A 25,328-nucleotide genomic window follows, 5' to 3' on the forward strand; every position below is an offset into this window, starting at 1 on the left:
CAAGTGAGTGGAAAACGTCATATTTAGTCAAGGCGGATCTTCGTGCTTAAGAATATTTTTTGTGAATTTGTACAATTTCCAGTTCAAGCAAACTGTGCGCCGATTATATATTTACAATTAGGTGATAAAAAAACACGATCCTATAATAAACTGAAGCTGGTGTAGTAATACATAAATTAAATTGATAAGCAATTTAATTATTGACGCTAATAAGCATCCGTTAAAACACTATAAATAATTTATTATAAATAAATATTATATCCACCAGGATTCGATAATATGCTTTGCGCTGATCTACGTCTGCCCCACTTAACCAAATCTTAATGAATAAATTATATAATAATGCGTTATATTTATGCGCTTTCAAAATTAAGATTATCAATACTACTTTTATTAAACGGGTCAAAAATAATCTAATCAAATTTAATCTGATATTGCTGGAAATAATCTTTTAGCAAGTGTGGGAGAAAGAAATCTGTAGCAACGTTTTAATCGACTATCATTACTTTAAAGATAATTTATATTATACGATATCTACTTGATATCTTGTTTTGTGAAAAATGTATATTTTTTCAATTTAATTGGCGTAACTTTTTGCTAATAATTTTAATTGTTTTCTATCAATTTTTCCAGTACACGGAGAAAACTGCGCAGCGACGATCGCTGAATCGCGTAGCGCCGATTACTGTGTCGAGAAAAAATTTTCACCGCACAGTAATAGTTAATGTGCGCGCGCTAGTCATTGCTGTTTGGATTTTTTATTTAGTAACCATAGCTGTGTTGGACAAATGTTTTCACAATACTCAGAGCTGTGCGCACAGCACTGGCAGTTGTTTGGAACGCTACTCATCGCTGCGCGTACAGTTGTCTTACGCACAGCAACCATTGTTCAACACAGTGATCACAAATAGTGCATTTTTTATATTTTAATCATTATTGTAAGCCCGTCTTAAGACGCTAATACGGTTCTCTGATTAATTCGTGACATATTAAGACTGTACTTAAGACAATCTTAAATAAGAATCGACTAATGAATATCGATATTCTAATTTTTATGACATTATTTTATAACGAAGAATGATGGATTATAAACGTAGGTTACAATTAGGAGGCACGGCAGTGTCGTTGCGCTTGGCTCAATGCCGAGACACTACCGTGTCTCATTGGGTTACAATGTCAATTACTTACTTATCTTCTTCTTTGGCTCTTTGATTTTTGATTTAAATAATCAAAGTGCTGTTAACGACTTTCAAGAAAGACTTTCAGTGACCCGAAGTCCAGTCGTATGGTCAACATTGAAATTCTGCCGTACAGCAATGATTGCACTAGATAGATTACACTAAATAGAATGCGAAAGCAGAGACAGCTGCGCGTGCAGCGATAAGTAGCGTGCCAAATAGTTACCAGTGCTGTGCGCGCAGCTCTGTGAGAACGTTTACTGTCCAGCACAGCTACACTGAAAAAAATGCATATAATTTTACATGGAAATTACATGTTCATGACTGGAAAATTGCCTAAATATGATTGGAAATTTACAATTTTCAGTAAATTTCCAAGCATATTTATGTAATTTAAATAATTTTCCAGTCATATACATGTGATTTCCATGTAAAATTACATGCATTTTTTTCAGTGTATAGTTACTGTCCAAATAGCGATGATTATAGCGCGCGTACATTAACTATTATTGTGCAATGAAAATTTTTTCTCGGCACAGTAATTGGCGCTGCGCAATTCAGCGATTCAGACGTGAAAGTTTGTCCACAAATTTGATTCCTCCTAAGCTTACAATGTCTGGTAAATTGTTAGCCAGTCATGAACATGTAATTTCCATGTAAAATTACATGCATTTTTTTCAGTGTAGATCATGCAATTCTTTCTCTGTTACCTGAAAAATAAATTAACATTTTCTTGATCTTTTTACATTTTCTCGAAATTAGAATGTTGGGTACGTACGCGCACGATATGACAAATTAACAGATTTAATAAAATAAAAGATTAAGGATTTTATTCATAAATGGCAATGTTATATTTTTATTATATTATACATATATAATTATTTTTAAAAAACTTTTCGGAAAGGTTTTTATATATTTTCTAAAAGATCTTAATTTTTTAAAATAAATCATGCAATTATAATTTACCTCTTTTCCGATTACTTTTTGAATAAATGCTATTGAATGTTCTATATCGGTTTCATGTGGTATTGGAATCCACTGCGGTATTGAGAACTGAAGGATGAATTTCAAGAATACCTTCTATTTCCGTGGGTGACAGCTTAATGCTTCTGTAGTTAATAAAATCCGAAAGTCTACTAACGAAATAAATTTCTCCTTCCTCGTCATAATACATTATATCTTTTGTATGCAGCCAATTACCTGCGTAAATAAGATATGTTTTATTCAGATTTACTTTAGATTTATATGTATAAAATTACTTTCTTTAATATTTTTTCACTTATTCATCTCATATAACATAGAAGAATATATTCTTTTAGAGAGAAAGAAGAGAGAATGAAAGACTTATATGTATGTATAAGAATAATTGATGTATAAAAAATATTTTCAATTTTTACCTAAATTATTACAGTAAAAACGCGATCGTGTAAAATAGAGAAACATCTTTATAGACTAAATATTTAAAAATATTATAACAGATGTCATTTTATTATTGTAACACTAACTATTTGAATCGATGATATTTTTAGTTTCTTCTGGATTTTTGTGATAACCATTCATTATAAATTCCGATTTTTACAAAATTCACCAGTCTTGTTAGGTCCTCAAGCTTTGTCAGTTTTGTTCATCCACTACTTTTATTTTTAATCCCTTGGTCACAAAGCCGGGTCATATGAACCGGGCTTACTATTTTTTGCTTGGCTCACACACAATCCTCCGACATCAGTCAAGCCTGAAAAAATACTTTTAAATAATTAACAATTTTTCAGTAGGAAAGTTTGACGTAATAATATTTTATTTTTGTAAGAATACTTTTGTAAAAACAAATCTAAAATATTCTTAATTTCATAGCATTTTTTAATTTATGGTATTCATGATACTTTTTTGATATTTTTTTAAATATGACAGCATTTTGATTATCGAATAATCTTTCTGGCTTAATAATTTGATTATTACCGTAACAGTTTAATATTTGGGTATGTGGCATTATTTTTGCGACAGCTTTTTGTATTTTCTTTGGAAATGGCCCACCGATAATGACGAGCTTTTTCAGAGACGGCATAGGATATTTTTGTAAAATATTATATTTGAATAAATTGTATGGAAACAAAATATCAGCTTTCCAAGCCATGTTACCTGAAAAATAGTTGAAAAATTATAGTTACTAAAACTTTTGTTCAATAACAGTAACAAATTAATTTTTAATATGAATAAACGCAAAAGGAAATAAATTAGTTTTTTAGGGGCACACGAAAAAATAAATTAAAAACAATATTAGAAAAAAGGCAAAAAATTGGAAGGAATTTCCAATAAAATTTATATATTAAATACACTTTAAAGAATAAAATTTATGTATTAGACTTTGTAAACAAAAAAATATTCCGTGATGATTATACTGTGTACATGTTAACAAAAGATTGAAAAAAATGCATAGAAATGCTGTTTAATGAGTGCCTGTCTCAAAATTGAAAAATATAAACAATATAGAATTTTTAAATTGGAGCGAATTTCAGTTTTGCGAAATTATATTAATTGCGTATTCATAAGAATTGAATTATTCCATGTTTTGAATTGCTACATTTATTTTTCAAACTTACCCCATAATCCTGAATAATTTTGCATATTTTGGTTTCGTCCTTGAAGGCTACTTCTGCTGAAGTAATGATCCATTTCGTGTTTGACATAACCATTTCGAACATAGTTAATCCGCAGTGCCATCGTATCGTATAGGCATTGATAATATCACCTCATTGATTATGAACCTCTTCAGTGGGAGTAATACTGTTGTAAAGGGACTCGTAAGAGAGTTCAGCTCTTTTTGGCATACCCGTTGTACCGGAAGAACCACAGATCATTGCTGTGTTATGTCGGTTATCGACTATGGTACAACGGAATTCATCGATTTCTGATGATTAACTTGATCTTGAAAAATTCGTCAAAAATACGAATCCTAGTAAACTGCCAATAACTATGACTTCAACTTTTAGATTGTCTTCCTTTGCAACTTCCATCGGATTCTTAATGGAATCTGCGTCCGCGAAGACTAATTTCGGGGATGTTTGTTAATGACAGTACCGCGCGGATGCTAGAAAGAAATATTTATATATATATATTTTTAATTATCTGATGGTTAATTTTCCAAAAATCAATTCAACAATTGCATTTTCTATTAAGAACAGAAAATATTTTGCATTTTTATAGCTGTGTAAAAGATTTAGCTTGCCGATAATATTATTTTTCTAAAGCACATTAAGACTTTCACACTCATCACGGACATCACAATCACATTAACACTTTCTACACTCAGAAAAGTTTTATTGATATGTGACTAACCTCAATCTTTTTATTGTTCTAACCCAAAATTTGGACAAAAAGGTTGAGATTGCGGTCACATGTCAACAAAATTTTTTTCTGAGTGTAGTTTTTGATACTAAGCCCGAATCTGCCATTGAATTATTTCTATCAGGATTAGTTTTTGAGATACAAAAAAAAATTTTTCCAATATACATATATAGTGAAATTTTATTAAAATTAGGAAATAATTCAGAAGTGTCGAGTAATTAATTTTTGTTTTTGGACTTTGGATTTTATAACTTTGGATTAGTTCCACGTATTAAGACTATGGGCACAAGACTTATGTAGATCAATTTTTAGACACATATAATACGTAAATTTTACATTGATTAGATCTATTTTACATTTGACGTTACATTATTTATAAAAGTTCTCTTTTCTTAAATGCTTATCGAGTATTATATAAACAGTATCTCCATTGTTAATATGAGAAATTAGAAAAGAATCTTTCTTTTTTTTGTTATCTCGTTATCATTTCTAAATTCACTTAATTTTGCCGAACCATAATTGAAACTTACAGAGCTATGAGCGCAATGAAGTTTAATCAATCATATAAGATTTTCATGTGACGGTACCTGTCCCACAAAATCCGGTTTACTCCTCAATCTATTGAGGACCAGTTCTCCGATGTTCGTGCATTTCGAATGAGTTTGCTCGGCGCCAATCAATATGTTATCCTCGATTCTGAACGATGGTATGTACTGGAGAAAAGCGAAAATATATCGTGACAATGATTTTACTGAGACAATTCTATTTTGGTTATTTATTTTTCAATAACGCATTGTTATCTGTTCATTGGCTTTTTCGTTGCTCATCGTCATGTCTGTAAAAATCTTTTAACAGCTGTAATCACATTGACAGTCACGTAGTATCGATGACAGAATACTTTTGTATCAGACTTTTCAATCTATCCCACTATATCAATATATCCCACCACCATTTTTAACATTCAATTGAATCTACAATCAAATTCTTGGTCAATCGTGATACGAAATCAGAGATAGTATGTTTATATCTATTTTAACACGACTAAAAATCACGGTAACTGTAAGAAATTTACATTTTTCGACAATAATTTTAACCCTCCGTGTAATTTTCAAGTCACATACTATATATCGATATTTTATTAATTCATTTAATTTTTTACCACAAGGTGGTGCATACATCTTGTTTTATATATATATATATATATATACCAAAAGATGTGTATTATAAATTATTATAGAAAATATATCATCTTAAAAATGAGTGAAAATAAAAAATTTATTGTTTGGATGCTTAAAAAAAAGTTTTCGAGAAATTTAGCTTCTAAAATCAGGAATATACACGAAGTTCATTTGTTTATGCTAGAATAGCTACGTTTACACCGTGCGCTTAGTCCGCGATCTATACACAGAGAGAAAAATGTTTGGTATTTGTAACTATAATTATATATTACTATAATTATGATTATAGTTACAAATACCAAACATTTTTCTCTCTGTGTACGATAGGTGTCTTTAGGCCTGTTCTTTTTAGCTGAACTTTTGCACCAGTTCATCTTTCTTCCTTTTCTCTCCAGGAGGAAACAAGAGGAAGAAAGATGAACTGGTGCAAAAGTTCAGCCAAAAAGAACCGGCCTTTCGATTAACCTACAGGATAAACAAGGACATCTATTGTATTGGCCGCGGCCTAAATGCACGGTGTAAACGTAGCCAATGTATTCATTGTATAAAATTGCTAATTAAGGTTTATTTTCAACAAATAAGGCTTTTTTTAATAAAAAAATTTCCTTATGTATATGAATACTTTTTATACTCACTGTCTATTATGTTATCACATACATTTTTTGTGTTAAACAAAACTTCATAATCATTTCGAGAACTTTTAAAGAAAAATAGTTTTTAAATATACGCAATAAATATAGTAAATAAAATATTTTCGAAACTGTAAAATTTTAGAAAACATCGTATGAGAATATATTACATATAGAGGTACAAATAAATTCGCAAAAGGCAGCTGAGATACTCATTTATGTGCTGTCTGATTTTACGTGATATCGTTTTATATCGTTTTATTTGTTTGTCGTTACGTGAAATCGTTTTATTTGTTTTATTTAAACTAAATTAAACTAAATTGGTACTTAAACTAAATTAAATTATTAGCACATACTAATGTCAATTATCTTTTATAAATATCTAACTTTGAAATGCATCTGTTTGCAAGAGATATGAACGCGCCGAATTATTCGAAAATTTTTGTTCAGAGGCATAATAAATTTATGAGGTCGCGAGAATTCCCGTTCGGCGGTTTGCATTTGCACCGAATGATAAAAATACGCTTATCGAAACGGAGTTGCATTTGGGCGCTGCTTGTATGCATCGCGCCGATTCGACGCCACGGTAATTTATCGCAGCCGTGTTCAACGGTTGTGAAATTTTTCTGCATTCGCGAGCTACCACTGTCCATCCTAACAACGTTGATAAATGTCGTTTTGAATGTTTCGTAGAACCGCACGTGTCTATCTCGAATGACATTTTATCTGACGTATAAATGTAAAAATATAAAATGGTTCAGATGCTTTTTTGTAATACTTGATAATTATAATACGCGCTTATCTATCCGTGAAACAAACTAAGCTATGAGAAAGATTTTTAATCAATTGTTCGAGTTGTAAATAATATAATAATAGATTAACTTACTATTATAATTCATGGCTCCATGAAGATTAATGAATTACATTACTTATTTTTCAATTTTATAAGAAATAATATTGCAACATTGCAGAAACTTGTATATAATGGGATCATATATACAACGTCAAAATTACAGACGCAAATTTTTGACGGCAAAATTTTTGACGCTCATATAGTCAAATAAGATTTATGATTGTGCTTTTACTTTTATACTTATATTTGTATGAATATTTTTTTCTTAACGCATTATATACAATAAAATTTGTATAGCATTATCATTGTCATTATTTTATAAACGATATTATTTTTCTAAAAAATTTAAGAACTCCAAATTAATCTTATTGATGATCCATAAAATTGCATATTTTAATTATAAATTAGCAAATTAGATTAAAATCAGAAACCTAATTTTTATCAAATGTTTTTGACATGATATTATTTTTATTTATGGAACACGTGGACAAATTATCTGTTTGCATAGATTTCCTCATCATTATCTTTATCTCGCATCTTATCTTAGTTTGTATTGTTTTTGTCATTGTCGACATAGATTTGTGCGATGTGTATTGTTGAAATAATTCGGTGAAATTCCACAGAGATTATAAAAAGTCGATTTCGCAAGAGTCCTATTCGACTGGATCTCTTCTTGATAGCACTGCCGTAAAATGTCATGTTTCTCGTACTCGTGACCACATCCTCCCTCAACTTCATTCTTATGTAGTTGACATAGTTTCTTCTTCTTATTTCGCACAATTGCAACGTTCCTTTCTTCCTCCGAGCGATATATCCGGCGACAAGGAAACGGATAATTTTTAGACCATATGTCACATACATAGTATCGCTCAAAAGTATTTGCCCATCCTGATTTTTGTGTATGTATCTTTTTTATATTCCGTTCTAATTCTGCTATTCTCTTTATATGTATAGAATACAAATTTATATATATAGAATACAAAACTTTGAACCATAAAACATTATTAAATCTAATATTTAGAAGATTAGGAAATAAAGAAGATTGAAGTTCACTCTTTTTCATTTAATTAAGAAAGATTCATTTAATTAAGTAAGTAAATACTCTTGAGCGGTAGTGTATATTTACCGCTGCATGCATCAAATATTTCAATCACTCGATTAAAACGATGGTATTATTTTACTATCAATATTTGTCCTAAATTAAATAGCGATATTAAATGGAGATAAAAACATATGTTGCAATCTCATAATTTTACGATAGCAGCGTCGTTACTCAATGTATCTGTTTTATGGTTCCAGTATAATTAAAATTAATTTTAATTGAAATAAAAAAGTTATGTTTAATTCAATAGCATATAAAGTTTGGGATATTTTAATTATTTATTATTGTATAAGAATGAAGATAAAAATGTTAATAAGTATCTGGTGACACTCATCTTTATTAATTAATAATAAACAGATATTTTGTATAAACAAATATTGTGCATATGAAAGGGTATTTTGTATAAATGAATATCTATCGTACATTTACAAGTATTGATATTATAATAGCAGTATTATATTAATAAAATTGAACATTTTGCATATTGTTAAATATGATCTCATAAAAAAATTAATAATAGTAGTATCTCTGCACGATTATTGAATTTGAACCTTCCGCTAGTTGTTTCAATCTCTTATTACCTAATTTTTTCGTATTCGGATGTCTCGACGAATTTAATGTTCTCGCGAAGTCTGCAGAAATCCTCCCGATTTCCTTGCATCGGCTCCATCAATTCTTTGGCCGTCATTTGCAAACGATAAATTTATCTTAAAGAAGATCGACCGTAATGCGATTTCTTTTGCGCGAGGTGTCACGTTCTTCCCGTAATCGCGGTATCTGTAATTATTTTGCTCTTAATCATGGACGACCACCGTGCGACGTGAAGCTTATTTTACGATTGTTTTAGTTCCGCGCGGATCACAATAACTTAGTTAAATCCGACCTATTTAATCTGGCTGCGGTGCGCTGAATCACTTTGATTTTAAAGCTTGGCGATTACGCGAGAGAACGAAATTATCTCGGCGCGCGACTTTTTTAGCCTCGCGCGTTTACTTACTTGCGAACACTTGGTTGAGTTTCCTTCAAGTAAAGAAAGCGTGGTTGGACTAAACACGTCGTAAAGCAAATATTAAAACTTCGCTGCAGTTTTGCGCACTTTACGTTTAAAGATGATTACTGGAAGTATAACCACAGCAATCGCCATTCTGCGTTCTTTGCTTGCATTTCTCTCTTGGGTATTTTTCGAGAAGTTAATGTACACTGATATATATGTACCATTATTGAAGTAAAATATCGATATTCAGTATCGATATTGATAAGACATTTTTTAAACATAATTTTTTATTATAATTAGAATCTCTTTCTAAACTACGAATTATAAAATTATTTCAATTTAATTATTCTTTTTACAGATTTTTATTTTGAAATGCAATAGTTTATGATGTTGCTTAATCAGTATTCAAATTAAATTAAATTATTTCAAATAATTTAATTCTATCTATGATCTTAAAATATATATTAGTCCAGTAATCTTTTCAGTCTCAACGATTTAATCTTATATGAATCTTATATGATCTTATATTTTTGTGGGTACAAAATTTTTATCATTTTTATCTTACACGTAATTTCGTTCTGTCAATGAATTATTTTAATTATATTATTTATTAATGAAAGTTTGATATTACGATAATTAAATTTATATATATATATTTTAAAACGAGTATATATTATTTAATATGTTCGACCGATAATAATTTGATAAAATGCATTAATAAAGATCTTTAATCCACGTTTTTCAGCTATTTATGCTTATAAAAGCGCACGATAGTATAGTAGATAATATAGTAAATATAATTTATTAACTTTTAATCGTGTCTGATATAAATTTTTGTATTGCTTGTATAATTATAATACAATGTAATTCTTTAAGTATTTATTATGCAGAAAATTATATCAGTATATTTACACTACCACTTCTCATCGCGAATAAGAAAATTTACTTTGATTTTATATTTCTTTCTTCCCCTTACACTAGAAGCAATCGGAGTCAACGTATTTTGTAGTATTGTGCACGGAGCTCCACTTAATTCGCTCGAATTTCTCTTTTTAATGCATATACCGAGCTACACTATGGTACTCAGACGTACGTAATAGGGACGACAAAACATGAATATCCTGCGACAGGAAAATCCGCTCTCAACAATGACAAGCGAAATAGATGAGCAGCACGTTTGGAAAAATCTCTTGAGTTTCGTTCTAACGTTTCCACGAAGATTTCCGTTACTTCGAACTATAAGAACGTAACGATATTTTATCTGGCGATGTTTCCTACACGTTTTATGATGATCATTTGTGTTTTGCGATAATGAGTATCAAAAGCTATTTTTTTAATTCCACTGTATTTGATACTGCATTTGTCAATAGCGTTTTATTTATCCATATACATGGTGTGGCAATAAAATTTAATTAATGTTATGTGACAAAGCAAACACTACTTAATTAATATACAAATGATCTTTATTGTCCTTCAACGTAATCCCACCTAGAGACAATATATTTCTGACAACGTTCATACGATTTGCGAAAAAAACTATGAAAAGTCATCTTTGATGGAGATTACTTTGAAAGACAAGGTCATTTGTATTAATTAAGTAGTGTTTATTTTCACATAACATTCACCAAATTTTATTGCCATGCCATGTACATATCTATGTATGCACCAACAGTAATCGATTTATGTATATCTCTATAGGAAATTGTTTATTTCTATTGAAATCGTTTAGCTGATATCGCTTTATTAATTGGTTTATTATAAATCTGTATGTAGCGATACATATCGTAATGTATCATGACACTATCATAATATCATATTTCATCGATAATCACCTAACAAATACGAATAAACCACGAGTATACGATAAAACGATACTCCGCTCTATAAATTTGATAAAGGGTAATTCTCTATATAACACTGGGTATGTATCAAAATTAATTTATTAAAAAAGTATAACATGTATAAAGAGATTTTTTTACATAATATTGTAATACATTATATAATATTATGTTACATATTATAAGAAATTATTACAGAAACACTAGACATTTTTAAAGCATTGTAGTTGACTAAAAAAACAATAATTACTATAATACTATATACCATATACATATATATTCTAAATTTAACAACATGACAATAATTACAATATCATTTTAATTTGCCGAGTAATTCTTAGCGATTCGCTTGAGTTCCTTCTTAGCGATCTTCCCTGTGGCCGTACGATGAAGCCTCTGCATGAATTTAACTCCCGCATGCAACCTGCAGTACCACGGCATGTTCTGCTCAACCAAGTTGGTTATGTCGAGTTCCGTCGCCTGAAATTTACGTGAGGAATTGTAATGTAACGTATGTAGGGCAAGACGGTGAAACTTAGGGTCTGCAGTAAATTACGCTGCGCGTACAAAAGCAAATCAATTAATTTTTTTTAGTAGAATGTAAATAAACACGAAAATATAGCATAATTTTATACTAATTTCTTTGAAAAAAAAACAGACCAATATGTAAACTACTTTGGATATTTTATATAAAATATTCAGTAACTTTACAGAGAATTTTAAACGGAAGATATATTCTTTAAAAAATATGATGTTAAATTTATATTCTGCTCACAAAATATTGTATTTAATTGTTATTTTGCTAATAGTTTAATGTACAAAAATTTAGGCGGGTAGAAATAGTTTTTAATATTAGTTTGATTTGGAAAAAAGGTATTGATGTTTCTAGCGGTCCAAAAATTTTACATGATAAACAAATTAAGAATAAATAAGATAGAAACAATTGACAAATGTTTAAATAGGCATTGCGAATGTTTGTAGAGTGATTACCTCTTTCCCGGGTACTTTCGCGATAAAAGCCATGGCGTGTTCCTCCTCAACATCATGTGGCCGCCATTACGGCGACTTCGAGGACTGTAGGATGTTGCTGAATCAAAACTTCGATTTCCGCAGGCGGTATCTGATAGCTCTGTAGTTGATGAATTCCGAAATTCTGTCGACGAGGAAGATTCCGCCATCGTCATCATAATAACCAAGATCGCCAGTATGCAACCATCCTAAAATGCGCCATATTGATCATATTGAAGTTTCGTAATTCTTTATAACATGAGAATAACTGTTAATTCTAATATTAAAATCAATTATTAAAACAATATTTATAAAATTGTATTAATAATTGAAATAATGATATTATTAATAATTATAACATTCATTACAATCTTAAAAAATATGCTACAAAGTATCTGTCAATTGTTATAAATCTTTTTATTATATTTTATTAATTGAAATCTCTATGTCTACTCTAAACAATAGCAAATGTCGAACTTACATACTTACCGTCCGAATCGATAACGTTCTTTGTGGCCTCAGGGTTGTTGTAGTATCCATTCATCATGTACGACGATTTGGCCCATATTTCTCCGGTTTTATTGACCCCCAAGACCTTTCCCGTGTCAGGTTCGACTACTTTCAACCGTTCTGTTTCTCACACAAATCCGCAACTGCCTGGTTTACTGTGTTTCGTTTGACAGGCACATAATCCACCGTAATCTGTCATTCCTATACTGGCAGTTTAAAAATTGGTTTTCTTCACGTTGCATGTCAATGTATCTATTTTAAATTGAAACATTAGCTGGCATTATATAACTATAAGTATTAATAATATGGTTAATCTTATACAACACTAATATAAATAATTTGTATAACTAATCATTAATCGATGGGATAACAAGACTGCGATTATGATTTTATCATTTCAATAAATTGGACCTACCGTAGCTCAATATAACATTGGTATGCGGCAAAAGTTTCACCAGACTCTGCTGCAACTCTCCCCGGAAATGCGCGCCGCCAAACAAAAGGATTTTCAATGTTGGTAGTCGGTACTTGCTTAATATGCCGAACTTTACCAGTCGAATAGGGAAGCAGGAATCGCATCTAAACCAGGATACCTGAATGCAAAACGACGCCGTTAAACTCGAACACTCCCGCGGTATTACCTGCGCGAAGCAATAAATCACGCGGTACAACTATCACGCCCGTTTGTAGATGCGCCTCAATTCAAGCCCGTGTTATCCTTTAGCAAATTCGCTGCGCGACATAAATTAACATAAATTAACGCAAACGCGCAAGTGTAATATTGTATAAAATACTCCCAGAATTTCGAAATGAAAATAATAACGTGGATATGCTACGTGATGAAAAATGCATGGTAAATCAGGTGATATCGCCAAATATTAAATTTTATCTCCATCGTATAAACTCGTAATTAATTTCTATATCGAGCTGCACAAGTCATTAAAAATGAATGTTTTATAAAGAGTTTTAAATAACTGGTGCATGCTATTGAACTATCGTTCTCTAAAAATACGCGTAAAATTATTGGTGTCACGAATGCATATCTGACGATTATTTATTAATTTATTATTATTATTATTATCGATGCGTGTTAGAGAGACGATATTCCTATTGTTATTAATATGTAATTAAGCGATATATGTATATCCACTAATCTCTCGTCACTTGCCTCGTACTTTTCGATGAAACGACACATCTCGATTTCATCGCAATCCGGGACTACGACTCTTTTTAAGCAATCAAGAGCCTTGATAATGATGAATAGATCACAGTACCACCGCATGGAAGGCATCCACATAGACACGTGTCCTCGGAGGTCGTGAATCTTGATGTGAGTCATGTAATTGATCATGGATGCATGGCTGATCTCGGTACCTTTCGGAAGGCTGCTGGTGCCGGACGAGCAAACGATTGTGGCGACGTAATCAGGGCTGGACAATTTTACACACTCGAATTCGTTGATCCTCGTAACATACTGAGAACGCTCGTCAATGACGCGTCTCTAAATCCTGTCTTCGTCGAACACCACTTGGTGTTTAAATTGTTTTCCTTGATAACTTGCTCTAGACATTTTGCCGATCCGGCGTTCACGACCACTATTTTTGAAAAAATAGTGTTCATGAACGCCGTCAACAAGAGCAAATAACGCGCGATCGCCGAAACGAAGGAAACATTCGCAAATATTTTTTGTATATGAGAAACTTGACGACGCTGTCTATTTTGATTGTTATATATATTTACGCGAATTAATTGCAACGTTTCGGATTCACAGCAAAGATAAAAGCCGTGTCCGACTATTGTATTTTGCGACGAATACTTTTTCCATGATGCTTTTTTTGATTGATTAAAAAAGAAGCAAGAAAAATAGAAAATGAAAACAGAATGCTTTGCAACGCACAGCTCGATGAGCGGAAATCCGATTTCGTTCGGTTTAATGCTCGACGCGAAAAAAAACGGGAACAAGCTGAAAAAGTGGAAGGAAAGTAACGTAGGTACTTGGGAAAAGTTCGTTGTCCTACGGATTGCTAATGGCGCCGACGTAGAGTGCCGCTAACAACGGTATGTATGACTCCAAGTGATTGTGAGTGCAAATGCCGATTATGTCATCCAGCTGAACAGCTTGCTCTCCTAGCCACAGCGCGCACTTCACACTTTTCTCCGTCATTTCTGCAAAAGTGGTCTCTGTGCCAGTAACCGCCTCCACCTACGGGATTACGATCGAACGAGTGAGCGTTAAATGGCGAATCATGGTGACATTTATGTTAAAATCGATTCGATGATGTCTCTATCGACATCTTCGAAATCGACTGTGTCTACTTACTTGAGCGACTAACTTCGATCTACTTCGCATCTTCTCCAATACCAACGCACCGACGTTTGTGTATTCCCTGTAAATCGGTACCTCCTCGCCGATCAAAATGTTGTTCTCTATCCTGAACACCATGCTCTTCTGAAAATTGTGTGACGAGTGCATAAGTCGACTACTAGAAATTGAGAATTTAAATACCGCAGATAATAAATTGCAAATTATATAAATGAATGTAGATAGTAAACTTGATTTGTTTCTGTTATTTTTATTGCAATAATTATAGGCTTCGATATATATGGCTTTAATTAATGTCTAAAAAAATTTCTAAATGCATCTTGAATTTAAATTTAATACGAATAAATTACTTAAAAGCAAGCAAGATTTATTACAATTATATGTGTACCTTGTCAAATACATCCTCATTTCCATTAGTTCCAAAGTATACCATCGTTGAAGTTTATTTAATAGACGTGAAAAATTAATAAGCGTAAAGCTTGAGAATCCGATTAAATCGTCTATTTTCACTTCGATCGTTTTGTTATTCAGCAAAAACTATTGAGATGATTGTAATGATTTATTTAATTATAAGTTACGTATCAATGAGACACATGGAAACGTATAACGGAAAAATCCAATTCCGACATATAGAAAGAAAGAGATAAATGGCTCCGCGAGAGATGAATTTTACACCTGTCATGAGTTTTATACCTGTCTATGTACTGTTAATATTATTAAGCGATATAAAAAAGTTCAGGCCTTAAATAATATAAATTATAAGCATATAAAAATATCAATAACGATTTTACGATCGACTGGACCATTACAACAGTTTTGATTATTTTATATTTTAACTATTCATTTCATCTCAATTTTCCGATGGTTTTTATTATTAAAATTTAAATGCAATTTCTCATATACGGTAATCTTACGAGATATCATTATTTCATTTTATATACTGGATTTATTTTATATACTGAAGATAACCCAAAATAAGAAATGTTTATTTTTATTCTTATTATGTTATTCGACAAAAAATTTATATATACAAACATATTGATGAATTACAATGTCAGTACTTGGTATTTTTATAGGTTTATAATTGATATTATTAAAGTGAAAAATTACAGAGAACTTCTTCGTTTGTATTGTGAAACAACGCGGTCGTGATGTCCACTAGGAAAAGACAAATATTTGTATGCAAACTCAAATACGCAAGCGTCATCCTCAAATGTTTACTCTCTTTATACTGAATTTGAATCTCTTAACAAGTTAGTGATTTAATGTAACTGGTTTTATTTTTTTCTAAAATTCCTAGAAAAAAAATTCTGTATTTGAAAAATATCAAAATTCTAAACACAGATAAATAATATAAAATAAAAATTTATTAAAATGGCTGCTATTAACTTGCGAAGCTATGAATTGATATCTCGCTGTCGCACATTAACTTTATAATGCAAATATTTTTTATAGAACATTTCAAGAATATATTTGTCGTTCAAATATAATTTTTCAAATATAATTTTTCACTTGATCGTAAAATTACTACAACAATTAAAATTTATGTTTAATTAATTAAAATGTTGATAAGAATTAGATCAATATATTACAAGGCAAACATTAGATCATATATAAGCTTTAAATAATTATGTATCGTTTACTTCTGTTTTCTTCCATTTATTAGTTTAGCATAGTTTATTATTGCATTGAACGACAATGGAGGACTAATTGGATAGCACTAGTTGTCAGTTCCTCTAAGTTCTAACCAATTTATGAATGCGGCAGCGTGACACGAGAGTGCACTATTCGGTCACCGACTCAAGGTGATGAGAATGTTCCTGTTTCTCGAACTTTCCTTTGGTATCGACGATCTCTCGTTCTCACTTGATCTTATCGTTATCCTTCTACCGGTTCTCGTCCATTTATCCATAGCATTACTGTTAATCTTTAACTTTTCCTACAATTTCGAGGTTGTTGAAAATATATATTTAAAGATATTATATATACTCCGTTCAGAATATAATAAAATTACAATTTATGCCAATCATGCGATAGAAATACCCATGAATTTAATTATCTTAATATGAATATCTGTTTATTGAACGAAGAGCTCTTATCAATTGATTGTATTAGATAAATTTTTATCTAGCAGACAACTAAATAAAATAGTTGAAGGCTACAATTTCTTTCTTTGCGAAACCAAAATTTTGCATCAATGGTTGGTTTCAGTATAAGGATACTACAAAACTGAATATTATTGTATATTAAAAATCAGGGAAAATCATGGAATTTTGTCTGGAAATCAGGGAGAAGTTATGGAATTTTAGGATGGGGAATTTGTTTGACAACCTTGAAGCAGAAAAGACTAAAAAAAGTTTAACAAGCTTGAAAACTTCCACAGTCATAAGGATTTAATTTTAATTCGAAACATATCATGGCTATTCGATTAAACAACCTGAGATTCCACTTCACTGATCTTTGTCTTTCTTTTGTTGCTTCAATTGTTCGATTACATATTGCGGATAGTTTATAGACTTACATAACACGACAGGTGTAGTATACAATAATACGATAATATACATTAATAATGATATTTTACAAATAATTTTTCTATATCGATGTAAAATTAATCAAAATTTTATAATATTTTTAATATAAAATATATATTAAGTTGATTTTAATCTTTTAAATGATTTAAACAGAAAATTATTAAAATTCATTATTGTAATCTTGTGCAATATAATTTTTATTGCCTATGATGAGTGGAATTTTTAATAAAATATTATATTGCGAGTTTATGAACAACCATTTAATTATTCAAATCCATTCTCTGTACTGTTTCATTTAGATATCGGAAAGTGTTTCAGAGATAAACTATTTATACGTATTTTAACGCAAAACGGTATTTACAAGTATAAGCTGTGTATTATATTTAAATTATGCACAAGCTAGTGCCACCTCTCCTTACAATTCTAAACAGCTTTAAAAGCACGCTGTATTAAATAATTCAACCGTTTGAAAGGAACAAAAACGCTTACAACATTTAATTAAAATTAACATTCGTGTGCAATAAAATTTAATAATATAAATATAATCTATCTAATATTAATTTTTTTATGATTAAATATTATAAAACGCTTATCAACTTGTCGATTTATATTATTTATGACGCAGTACAAAAGATTGTCAATGCAATAATCAATAAATGTATTTATATTCAAATGTAAATATATTTGACTTACATAATATACGTAGTACATTTTCCGACACACGCAAACTTATAGAAGTCAATGTATGGAACAATCTATCTGTTTCTGATATATCTATTCTGATGTACCTATATCGTATTTGCGTAAAATAGATTGCTCGATTCGTCGTAAATGTGCCTATGTCATGATAACTATACGTTTATGGAACAATATAATCGCATTTAATAATTTTCTTAAGCATTTTCAAGCTATTCTCCGCGGGAAGGTAAAAGCTTCAACTCTTCAATATTGAAGGAGTGCTGCTCATACAGAGAATAGCACGAATTTACTGCGTTCACTGAAAACTTTGATAACATCGATTTCACTTTCAATACTCATTCGAGCTTTTATATGCCGTATAATTCAAATCGATAGTAAGAATTTAAAGAGCAGCAAAGAAATTTTTGACGGAACTATGATCGTTTAATGAAAATCACCGTCTCATTGCGGTTATTTCTGGCTTCTGCACACCACTCATACACTCTACAAAATATCTATGTGGATTTAACGCTATGCAGTGTTTATATAATTCTCATTGTGTTATTAATATTAACACCAACATAACTGTGGGTATAATCGTTGGCGGTTATGTCAACACCATCGTGGTATGGATTCAAAACTCATGTGTTAATATAATATTAACACCAACACAGTAAGAATTTTATATGTATGTATCACATCAAAGTGTTAACTTAGTAAATGTATACGTTTATTGTAGTCTACTGTAGTCAATGCATACATTTACTATACGTAAATATATACATTGACATAGCAAGTGTATATATTTATTAAAATTAACACTGTAACATATAGATATCGTATGGTGTTAAATTTGCTACACCGATATTTTTTAGAATGTACATTTAAGATTTGGAAAGCGTGTTCTCATTAAATTTTGCTTGTAAACGCAAACTTTTAAAATTTCTGAAAGCTTAATCAAAACTTGATGACATAGCGCTGCTCAAGTCCGCATATTTAAACTTTCTTCATGTTTGCTGTCATTATTATATAATCATAGTGCGCCTTGAACTACTTCCATTCTGCAGCAGAGGGAATTTCCCTATTGCTACGAGAGATATGAAAATTCGGCACTCGTCGTTTCTCAGAGAAATAAAAAATTCCGGGCAGAATTACCCATGCATGTATATTCTACATTACTTACCCTTACACAAATTTAAAATACTCTCTTGATGTACTTCATAAACTAATAAATTATCAATATATAATGTTAGGTGTGTGTGTTAAAATTTTATACTAAAGAATCTGTTAAGTGCTCTTTCCTTTATGTTTTTATCATTTCACTGCCTGTAATCGTACTGCAGCTATACTGAAACAAGAAACTAACGATGCTGGTTACGTTAGCGATATCTAAAATTTGATCGCGATAAATTTAAACGATATACAAAACGCACTCAAGACATGTAAAATAGTATTATATAGGATGATACATATAAAAGGAGACTCTCTTTTATATTCACTATCTTTAAATTTTGACCCCTGAAAATAAGTCGCTTGCTTTGAATCATTTTCAAGCGGCGCAAGCAGCAAACTATCGACGCAAGTTCAAATTGAATTTGCGTATTGAATAGTATGTGGTGCGACATGAAAGCAGCGAGGAGGGAAGGATCGCGCAAGGCATCTGTCCGACTATCGGTGTTTCCTGAAGAAGTCCTCGGGGGAAATCTAGGATTTCCCTTCGATCAGATGCGTTTCCGCCCAATAGTTGACCCGCCTTAGGACTACTGCTTGCTGACGGTTGTGGAATTGCTTCCGCGCCCCTTTCCTCTCTTCTTGTTATCGATACGCAGCCCCTTTCGGTACGCTTACGTAGTCCGTAATTATGGTCCTTGCGTATCCCGCGGCCATCCAAGTTGATTCGTGTCCCTCCCTCGAAACCCTGCGATTGGGCGGAATTCAATTCGAGGCTGTTAATCGTCGCGACACGCTTCGTTCGACACAAGCATGTTCGGATGTTTACACGACAACGCGACGCGCGCAACGACAGCTAATTAGACGAGGATGTACTTAGGCTCTGCACTGTTAATTTGATAATTCATGCAGCTGAAAATAGACGCTCTATCGTACTAACATCTATCTAATCAATGTCTACAGGTTCTCCTTTGCGAATGGACAGCGATTGTTTGGTCGATTATCGGAAAGCAAATTGCAGAATGTATTTTATAGAAGAAGAAAGATAAGAAGATGACTGCTGATAACGTGAGTGAACATGATTATAATGTAGTAATCGTACTTTTAAAATATTTACAAAGTGATTTAAAGAAAGATTTTAAAAATTTGAAATTTCCTAAATGTTTCTTTTTTCAAATTACTCTGTATACCGCATTACTGGAAAGAAAAATCAGAAGATTATTTTTTATTGATAATTATACAATTTTATCTATACGATTTTAAATTATCAATAACTTAAAAATAATGCGTTATTACTGATTTTTATATAGTTATCTAAGCGAACCATACAGTATTTTTAATACTCGAAGTGCGAACATGCGTCAGTTTGATTTGAAAGAAACGGAACGACCGGAAATAAAATTTTCCGCGCCACTTTGCCTAGTTTATGGTCTCGTTCGTCTCTTGATCAAATGTTTCCTAAACTTCGAATTCTATTCATGCGGTGCAATTTGCTAAGTAACTGGATTGAGGGTGACGCACAATTCGCATCGGAAAACTTGGGATTTTTGGATATACAGGGTGTCTCACGGGAAGATATTGAAACTCATGTTATCATTTTCGAAGGTATTCAATTATTAAAAAAACAAAAATCGCGCTGAAAAGAGGAAAAGTTTGCAATTTTTAATGAGTATAAATAAAATTTAACAAAATGTTTGTGTATCAATTAATTTTATTGATGAAAAATATGCTCATAATCCCAAAGAATAATTTTTTCGGAGTGCGTACTATCTAAATTTGTACAAAACATAATTTTTGTTACGAAAACTCGTAAAAACTTTTTCTAACATATCGTTTTTAATATTGCTAATAATTTTTTAAATAGCTGCTACTAAATCTAAAACTGTTTTTCGATCTTATCTGCGGTCTTAAATATTAATCTTAGCGTTTACTTGATTTTAGCATATTTTTCGTTAATAAAATTAATTGATACACAAACATTTTGTTAAAATTTATTTATACTCATTAAAAATTGCAGACTTTCCTCTTTTCAGCGCAATTTTTGTTTTTCAATAACTGAATACCTTCGAAAATGACAGCTGATTAGTTTTAACACCTTCCCGTGGGACACCCTGTACTTCTAGAGTTTGTTTACAAAATGGCGATGCTATTTCTCAACTTCATCATCTCTGATCGCAGTCCCTCTTTGTGTCTTCGTAATCCTTCTTTATTGTCATTAATTCAGATTGATCTCGTCTATAAATCTAAAAATTCAATCTGTGGCTGATGACAATCGAAATAACATAGCTAAAATAGTAAGACGAAATCGGTACGACGAAATTTTTTTAAAATCAATAAACGCAGAAAAAGATTCTTTCATCTTTTTTAATATCTCATCAAAATATCATAAACTCATTAATACGATACAATCGTTTATATTGTACGTCGTTTATATTGTACGCGATAATACTAATAAGTGTATCAAATTCATAGAAACTCTTTTATGCTCTTTACTATTTCACGCTACTCCTTTATGCTTCATTTTCCTGAATGTAGCATCCTTTATTATGAAATTTAAGATATTGAAAATGCTGATAGAATTAAACATATATATTTTGTAAAACACATTAATTTTGCTGGAGATAAATATGTACTGATTTATCAGAATAGATATTTCTATTTTCCTTCTAATTTGGAGCAGTAATGAAATCTTACGATACAGTAAGATTTGCGCTGGTAAATAAACTAACACCAATGGATTCACGAGAGATTTGAGATAAGATGTGTTTCGCCACATTTCACAGTAAATCCAACGTCTTGACGCGGTGATTCATGATTCTGTTTAATCCAAGTCGCGAATGATCTCTTTTAAGCAAATATTGAGAATTGCATCTCTATCTTATTTCTTACATTGTATTTCTCACATATATATACGCGCCGTTCAGAAATGATTGCGTATATTCGAACGAAAAAGGAAACGCTTAATTATACGAGTATCAATTAAAGATCTAAGCCGTCCAGTACCGTCAACCGAACGAAGAGAAGGTAATTTCTCTATGAGCGAGCAATCAACTTCTCGAGCAGCTATAATTCGATCGTTTCCTTGATTACACAAGCGCCTCGTCTCATCAAGCCTACTGTTTCGTTTATCGCGGCCGCGTTAGAGCATCCGCTTTGTTGGCGGACAAGCAATACTCTCGTAACATAAATCGAATTTTAAATTGCGGGCAATCGATACAGTGGAAATACTGTCGACTATGGGATGGGTCAGGATATCCTGACGAAGTATCCTGAATATCGTCACGCACTTTTGATTATGAAGATGAAATAAGAATTCATTTGGAAAATAGACATTAATTCTCTGTTGCGTATTATTTACTTGCGCACATCTTTAAATTGAAGAAATCAAATTAATGTAACTTTGAAATGACAATTATAACTAATGGAATTATTTAATAATATTAATATTATTTTAATTAACGTTAATATTTGAATACTAATATTATTTTATTATAATTAATATTATATTTTAATATTAAAATTATTTTAGTAAAATTAGAAAAATTATGAGAAGAAATTTGTTATTGAAACAGAATCAACTTCAAAGTGATCGAAGATTTGAAAGCATATTATATCTGTGGCTCTATGCATATCTTATTTCTATATTTTACGCATTAGGAATTTTGTTTCTAATTACTGTAAAGGGATTTTTTTGTTATAAGAGTATTATAAGAAGGATAATGATATAGGTATTTATTCGAAGATTGTTCTTGTATACGGAACATTACATGACGAAGTATCATATTTTCTTCGAAATAATGTTGTAAGGAATAATAAAACAGTTATCTGATTTTTACGGAGTAAATGAAAATTAAATAATAAGGAACACGTATCTCTCAATTTATCTTAATCTTAGTTCGTTTAATTAATTTTATTACGCGCGCGCGTTCAACTCGATTTGAATAATTCGTAACATGCTAAGTGACTTTTATCGATTCCATTATTATCGTCGGACGGATAAAGACGTTACGAGTTAGTAAGGCCGTCTTAATGACGGTCGGTGGTGGGCCAACTTTTCTAGTTCATCTGGGGAATCCGGCTCGTTTCGATGTATATCAACCGGGGAGTTACGTTATGAGCGAGCCGGAGGACTAGCAAGTCGTTAAGTCTCTCGTCCCGTTCTCGAAATCATGTAATTTCATTTAAACTGCCGGGTGGAGTCAGTTAAGCCAACTAAATTTAAAAGTTCTTTTTCCGTCGCGCTGGACTTTCGTATATTATATAGCGAGAACGGATGCGCTCGCGTGCCCCGGGGCGCCGAATTTCTTAATGAAGTTTGCGGGACTTTTAAAGACCTCGGAGGCATTTCCAACTCGGAGATACGACGCGGCCGGCCGCTTAACTTTCCTCATTCGCAACGACACGTTATAAATTATGGGAAAAGCAGTTTCGCAGGCCTGCTGAATCTTTCGAACAGACCGTGCTCGAAATAAACAAATGTCAGTTCTATTAAATTTATAGCGCTTATTTTATTTACGTTTCGACAACATCGTTGCCGAGGCGTAAATAAAATAAGCGCAATAAATTTAATGATTCGAATTGAATCGCTGAATTGTATTGTAACATGTACTAACAATAAGATTTCAGAAGAAGCTCGCGAACTTACTAATGTATGCATTGAGAAGAGTTTTTGGTATAAGAGTTTTAACTATAATTATATGATATTCTAATTATAGTAATGATTTCTATGTATAGTTATAGTCACAAATACTAAAAACTTTTCTCAGCGTGCAATATGTACATATTGCTTATAAAATATTACTACTTTGCAAACTGTGTCTTTTTTAAGAATAAAAAAGAGTTAATTTTATTTATTCATTATTATTTATTTTTTTTATTGAAAAAGAAAAATATCGATAGCAAATTTATGAAAATTCTTACGAAACTTGAAATGGTGAGGGAGACTAGTAGTACAGTATTATCTTGTGTGTGTGTGTGTGTGTGTGTGGAAACCTTATAATATTAAGGTTTGGAACAATATGTTCCAAACCTTAGATAATAAGGTTTGGAACATATTGTAAACCCAAGAGAATTTCATTCCGTACTTCAATATACCTACAATATAATAAAACGAGGAATCGAAATCGAAACATCAAATATAATATTTACTGTGAGGGTTTGCTTCATTAATCGCATTTTATGATAATATTAATTACTGCATTGCCATTTTTCGACGTTCTTATCTCTTCCTTTATCCCGGTGAATCGAGCCTCGTTGAGGAAGGTGGAATTTCCGAAAGAACGGAGGAAACGATACCTCTCTTGTTTCGCCAGAGGAAACTTTTTTACTTTGTCTCTCCAGTTCGATATAAAGCGGAATATTATAACGTCGCACTGTATTTCGAGTAATATTCCGCGAATGTCACCGCGCACGACTCGCTCCTTCATTCTCGTCCCTCCACTTGTACCGACGTGTTTTTCCTCGCTTTTCCTCCGCTTTTTCATCCTCTCGTCACGACTGTATTTAAACACGAGGATATTCCTTGCAATTCGGCTCTCCCTCCCCCTCTGTTTAAAACCAGTCCACCGATCCGAACTCCCTTGATCGTGAAACGATGATAAAGTTCGAGGCGGTAAACTTCATTTCTCGCCAATATCCCCGCAACGATCGCAGTGGCGTCTGATTACATATCGAATGAAATTTTACTCATCTTCCATCATCTTTGTTTCTCGTATTTTACACGCCGATTTTCCGCGTATTTGATCTTCGATTCCGACTCTGCAAGAATCCTCATTCTCTTTTCTAGTTCATGAAATGTCCGATGTCCCTGAGTAATAACATTTATCTTTTCTCCTATGAACTTTTCTCGTTGAACATAAAATTTTCAGGAAAAAATCTAGCTAGATAAAACTCTAAATGTAGGTAATGAAGGATCGTAAGATGTTTTTTTAATTTTTTAATTTGTTTTATCCTTTTATACATTTTATGTATTTTACATGTAGCACGAAAGAACAA

General features: G+C 31.6%; 2 pseudogenes; both read right to left on the reverse strand.

The window, feature by feature from the left end:
- Positions 1 to 1,867: 1,867 nt before the first annotated feature.
- LOC108729322 (4-coumarate--CoA ligase-like 7) lies at positions 1,868 to 3,896 on the reverse strand (annotated as a pseudogene).
- A 7,536-nt stretch (positions 3,897 to 11,432) lies between these two features.
- Positions 11,433 to 15,369, reverse strand: LOC108729323 (luciferin 4-monooxygenase-like; annotated as a pseudogene).
- Between the last annotated feature and the right edge of the window lie 9,959 nt (positions 15,370 to 25,328).

This window comes from Mycetomoellerius zeteki, unplaced genomic scaffold (assembly GCF_001594055.1).
Source record: "Mycetomoellerius zeteki isolate Tzet28-1 unplaced genomic scaffold, Tzet1.0 scaffold73, whole genome shotgun sequence".
Classification (NCBI taxonomy): domain Eukaryota; kingdom Metazoa; phylum Arthropoda; class Insecta; order Hymenoptera; family Formicidae; genus Mycetomoellerius; species Mycetomoellerius zeteki.